This window comes from Manis javanica, chromosome X, assembly GCF_040802235.1.
Source record: "Manis javanica isolate MJ-LG chromosome X, MJ_LKY, whole genome shotgun sequence".
Classification (NCBI taxonomy): domain Eukaryota; kingdom Metazoa; phylum Chordata; class Mammalia; order Pholidota; family Manidae; genus Manis; species Manis javanica.
The window spans coordinates 125,256,866-125,262,753 of NC_133174.1; the positions used below are offsets into that span (position 1 = coordinate 125,256,866).

The following is a 5,888-nucleotide window of genomic DNA, read 5'->3' on the forward strand; positions in this document are numbered from 1 at the left end:
CTCCGCTACGGCCGGGCGGACCCTTCCGGCTGCGAGGGCGCAGGTGCACTTGGGGAACTTGGGTTAATTTCTAAAAGTTATCAACATCCTCTACCCTCGGTGGGGGTGAATTTCTTGGGAGAGAAATTTGGATTTCTGGGCCACACCCCGACGTCCCGAGGCGTTGGCTCTTACTTTGGGCGCCAATGAGGGCATTCTAATAAGAGTTCCTGGGGATTCTGCCTGGTCCACTGTTGCTCTGAAATTCCCGTTTTTGACTCGGCGTTTGCACCTTGTGAGACAGGAGACCTCAAACTTCAGAGACGTAATGGACCCGACAGAATACTGTATGATCTCACTTTTATTTGGAACCCAAAAAAGCCGAGCTCATAGAAACAGTACAAAGGTGCGCCTGGGGCTGGAGTTCCAGGAAATGAGATGTTCATCTAAGTGTACAAACTTCCACTTATAAGAGGAATAACTTCTGAGGGTCTGACATACAGCAGGGTGACTATAGTTAACAGTGCTGTATATATTCTTGGAAGCTGCAACGAGAGTACATTTTAAATGTCACCATTAAGAAAAATGTAATATGAGGTGACTGAGGTGTCAACTAACAGCGTTGTGATAATCATCTTGCAATACATACACATATCAAATCATGAAGTTTTACATCGTAAACCTACACAATGTCAGATGGCCATTAGATCTCAATAAAGCTATGGGGGGAAAAAGAGAAAGAGGGGGCCAAGGGAGGGAGCAGGGTGGAGGAAAGGAGGGAGGGAAAGAAAAAAAAGAATCCTCTGCCAGAGGTCAAAATGTTATACTATTTCACAAAAGCTTAACCATAAACAAGAGACTAAGTACTGAACCTGGGTGATCGCCTCGGCACCACATATACTAAAATTGAATGGTAGAAGATTGGCATGGCCCCTGGGTAAGGATGACTGACAAATTTGTGAAGCATTCCACATTAAAAAAAATAAAATGTACAGAACCTGGGGTAACCACGCCTCAGGAAAACAACTGCCCCCACGACTACCCACAGCTGCAGACATAGCAGAAACACTGTTACTGCTTCTGCCTCTCAACTCCTCCCAGGGAGTGAACCTACCTTCTGACCCTACCCAAGCCTTTCTGGCCTTAGCAACTAACTTTATTGTTTCTGAAGCTTAAGAGGCTGTGTGTAGCTTCCAATCTTTTTTCCCTCTGTAGTCGGGATCCCCAATCAGTCCATGGAGAGTGTTATCTCACTTTTAGGTGCGGATATACCTTTACTTCTTTACAAAATCTAACTCCTCTGTCATTGCTGTGGACTTTGGTGGGGATGGAGGATATTTTTCCCCCTCTGAAAAATTACCATCTCGATATGCATTGACCTTTTCTCCCCTCATGTAACATTCAAAATCAGATCTATAATATGATTGAAGATATTTTAGAGAAAGTGTGGTATAGAACTGCACAGTTTGTTGATATTTGGTTTGCACTATTACATGTAAAAACAATCAGCCAGTTTTGTACTATTCAATTTATAATCTCTTTAAGTTTTGTTTGTTTCAAAGGCAGAGAAAATTAGAATTCTTTACCAAAGCATGGATCTGATAATAAAGGTTGGATTGGTAGAGGAGTTTCAAGGATATAAAAAGTCGGCTATCATCATTTCAACTCTATGCAACCCCGTTTTTAGTGGTAATAAACACTAAATTTTGAAGTCATTAGAATTTTGATTGTCTTGTCATTACTATCAAATATATAAACCAGAGAGCAAATGTAAAATAGAATATATATATATATATATATATATATATATATATATATATATATATATATAAAGTTAAGATTACTGCGGAGTAAAAGCAGGAAGGATTCCACCTTGAAAATAAGATTGCATCCAGTTACTTAAAAAGCAAGTTTCTTAACAAACAGACAATAACTCAGCCCACCTTGGGAGAAAAGCAGGCAGTCTTGATTGATATGCTCCTCCCAGCCCAGGAAGCTGCTATCCTGGGAGGAAACCAGAGCAGTAAAATTCTTGTAAATAACCAGGAAGACTAATAAGAAACAGTGTTTCTTCAAAGGTAAACATTTGGGGCGCACGTTGCAGGTGTACATGCCTCACCCTTTGTCCCTCAACCGCCTATGAAACCCCTAGACAACACACCACCCTGGGGCTCTCCTGTGCCCTCCTGGCATGAGCCAGGAGCTGTGTCCTCTGCTTTCTCTCTAAATAAAAACCTCTGCCTTGCTCTCCTCCTCGACTGTCTGTGAAGTTCATTCTTGGACTCTGTGAACAAGAACCCTGGCATCAGTAACCACCAGGTTTTCATGTGAAACATTCATAAGAGTGTATATAAATGACACCTTAACACAAACAATAAATTAGGTAAATAAATAAATTTTCCTGCCCAACAAGTAAGGAGCTTGGAACTCATTACTCTCATCCTCATAACAAGAAAAAACACGAACAAACTGAAAATCAACGACTCTTCTCAAACATACCCGGGCAATGATGTCACAGTGCAAACCAATGCCCCAAAAGGTGGAGCAAGAGGTAAATATGGAGAACCACAGCTTCCAAGAGGCAGAGCCCAAGAAAAGTACTAGCTCCTGGAGCCGCACATACAAGGCGGACCTGGCCTCATCTGTCACCCAAGCCATCTGTCCGGGGTCTTCACATCTGTCTCGGGGAATGTTTCCGAAATGAAGGGAGGAAGGAGTAGAAGGATGTGGGGCTCCACCCAGCAGGTCCCCAGGCATGGCTGCTGAGTGTGAGCCTGTGCTCATGGCACAGATGATGGAGCCAGGCTGCTCAGGCCCACAGCCCATTTCTCCCTGGCTTGGCTCCCTCAGGCCAGTTGTTCTGCTTCCTTTTGCTCAGGGTCGTCATCTGCAACTTCAAGGAACTCAGCAGAGAACACACTCTCAGCCTTAGCGGGACCGCTCCTCTAGCACGGAGGGCACACACTCTCAGTCTTAGTGTGACTCTGCCTTGAGGAAAAAGCCTGCCCTCCTTTTCCTTTACCTTTCTCAGCTTTAAAGCTGATGCTGGCTGAAAGGACAGGCATTTCTCTGTACGCTCCCTCCGTGACCCCTTGCTGCCCAAATCCACCCCACAAACCCCAGTGATTGCCTAGTCCAGGGGACACTCGGAGCCCACGGCACTGGACACCCATGTCCCCCACTCCCTGTAGATGTCTCTTGTCATCCAGCACTCCCTCGCCTGCCTGGTGGGCCCCCCTTCCTGCCTCCTCCCTCATAGGCTCCTCGGCAGCCCGTCTCCTCCCTGCAGGACACGAAGGGCACACAGGTCTGGTCCACGGTGCCCACTGCCTCTCCCCGGGATGACTAGGCAATGTCCTCCTGACTGGGAATCCTGCTTCCCTTCTCGCCCACCACAGCCTGCTCACACCAAGCAGCCGCACGGATCCGTCTACCACATGAGACACAACTCGCACTCCTTCGTGGCTTCCAACTCTTCAGTGACTTTCCACGTCAGGCAGTGTAAAAGCCAAGGAGTGTAGAGTGGCCCACAGGGCCCTATGCAGTCTGCACCCTTCCTTATGAGAGTGTCCCCTTTCTGAGCTCAGTTCCTGCTAGTCTGGCTCACATGCTCTCCTCTGGCCCCTGGGCTTCTCCTTGAACACATCAGGCGCACTCTTGCCTAGGAATCTTTGCACTGGCTGCTCCCTCTGGAGAGCTCCTCCCCCAAATAGCTGCCTGGTGACTCCATCACCTCCTTCAAGACTTTGCTCAACTATTGCTTTCCAACGAAGCCAACTCATACCACCCTGTTCTAAAATGCAATCCAACCGTGCCCCAGCACTCGGGAACCCCCTGGCCTTGCTGTGTTATTCCATAGCATTTATTGTCTTCTATCATATTCATGTATTTTATTATTTATTATGATTACAGTCTCCTTTTCCTTCCTCATATGAGAAAATTTCCTCCACAGGGCCATGATTGTGGCCGCTTTTGTTCATTGTTTAATTCCAAGTGCCCAGAAATTGTCTAGCTCATGATCAGTACTCAAGAGACATTTATTAAATGAATGAATAAAGGCAGTGGTATAGTACAGCAGAGTAACTGACACAGTTGAGTGAATAATGAATAACTGGTAGCAATAATGATCAACGAGCCCTAGGATAAATTCCCATTGGGCGCCATCAAGGGAGCCAGAGTGTAAAAGACATCCCTAAATGTCACATACTCACACGGCCTCTCTGTCTCACACACACACAGACACACACACACACACACACACACACTCACACACCACAGCTGATCTATACCCGGGGTAACTACTGACCACCTATTGGGTTGTCAAGCTTTATGTGAAGCACCATGAATGCTGCTGAGCACTGGATTTTCTGTTTGCCCACCTGGGGCAGGATTGGGCCACACCTTCCATGCCAGGCTCCCATCCTCCCAGGGCCCTCACACAGAAGCCCCTCATACCCCTGAAGCTCAGACTCCAGCTCATTTTGCTAGGGACCCCACATTGGCAACCTCCCAGTCCCTTTGTCCGCAGAGGAGTGCTCCCAACCCTGGCTCCCAGTTGCAGGGGTGGCTCATTCTTGTGTGCACTGGGGAGTGTCCCCAGGTCCCCAAGGGCCACGCCTGCTTCCACCTAAGCCCCAAACTGTCCTGTCTGTATAAAGTGGCAAAGGTGGCAGCAGAGAAGGCTGTGGGTGCTCCCCTCCCCTGCATTCCCCAGAGGCTCGGGCAGCAGATTCCTCTCCATATTTCCAGCACAGTGCAGCTCCCTGATTTGAGGGTGCATTTGACTGCGGCCTCACACCTTGAGCCATAGATCCCATCCATAAGAGGGCAGGGGCTTCCTTTAACTTCTTACCTTTGCATCCTGAAAGTGGGTCCCGGAGTCTGGCACTGAGGGGATGACTCAGGGGACACTGGTGCAGCCGTCATTTGGTTGGTGGGAGTCCGTTCAAACTGAGCAGCTTTGCTGGGGCGGACGGCTTCCCTGCTCTGAACTGCATTGGTCTAACGTGTGCCCAGGACTTGTCTGAGCCAAGCACTGGGCTCAGGGCCTTAACACATTCACCTCACTTAATGCTCAGAAAGCTCCCATGGGAGATGGGAGAAACGGTAGTATGTCAGGCCCATTTTCCCGCCAAGTCAGGGAGTCACAGCCAGGAAGAGAGTGCACATAGCTAGTGTCACCCAGACCTAGTGCTGCCCAGACCGGGAGGCCCAGCAGCCACTTCCTGACCTCTGCTTTCCCCGCCCCTGAGGTACTTCCTTCCACAGGAGTAAATTCACAGCGTGCTCAGGATGGTGGGCTGGAAGAGACTCTCCCTCGGTCAGTGTTATTCTCTCAGCAGGGATCCCGCGTTCCTGGTGGTGCCAGCATCTCCCTGCAGCTTCTCTGCCCATGGAGTCTGAACCCCTGCTGAGGTGGCTGTGTCTTAGCAAAGTTTGCCATAGAAGGCTGCTGTGTAGCCCTTTCTCTTCCCCTTCCTTCCTCGGAGGGCCGGGCACAAGGGTAGAATGGTGAGCTGCGAGTCTGCCCCAAACAGGTGTGAAGGCGGCCTGGTGGAAGCCAGGAACAATGAGAAGAGTGAGTCAGAGCATCATGGAAAGGCTGCCCGGCAGAATCAGAGTATGCCCAGGAGGACTGTGGGAATCAGCCAATGTCCTGAGGAACCTGGGAGGGAGGCTTCTCCATGTCAGAAGAGAGCCTACAAACATGGAAAGGTGGATAGAGAGGGAGACCTGTACCCTTGGCTGGTACTGGAGGTGCCCACATCATCTCATGACTTTCAAAAGACATAGAAATAACATCTTGATTTCAAAATGTTCTTTTCCAATAGGACCAGGAATTTTTTGAGACTGACAGAATAGGATTTTTAATTTCTGACAAAACAATTCAAAGAAACATACATCAAACA

At 48.4% G+C, this 5,888-nt stretch overlaps 1 non-coding gene across 1 annotated transcript; it reads left to right on the forward strand.

The window, feature by feature from the left end:
- The first annotated feature begins 855 nt into the window (after positions 1–855).
- LOC118972160 (U6 spliceosomal RNA) lies at positions 856–957 on the forward strand. The gene has a single exon (XR_005060990.1). It is a non-coding gene; the product is annotated as a U6 spliceosomal RNA (small nuclear RNA).
- Positions 958–5,888: the final 4,931 nt, after the last annotated feature.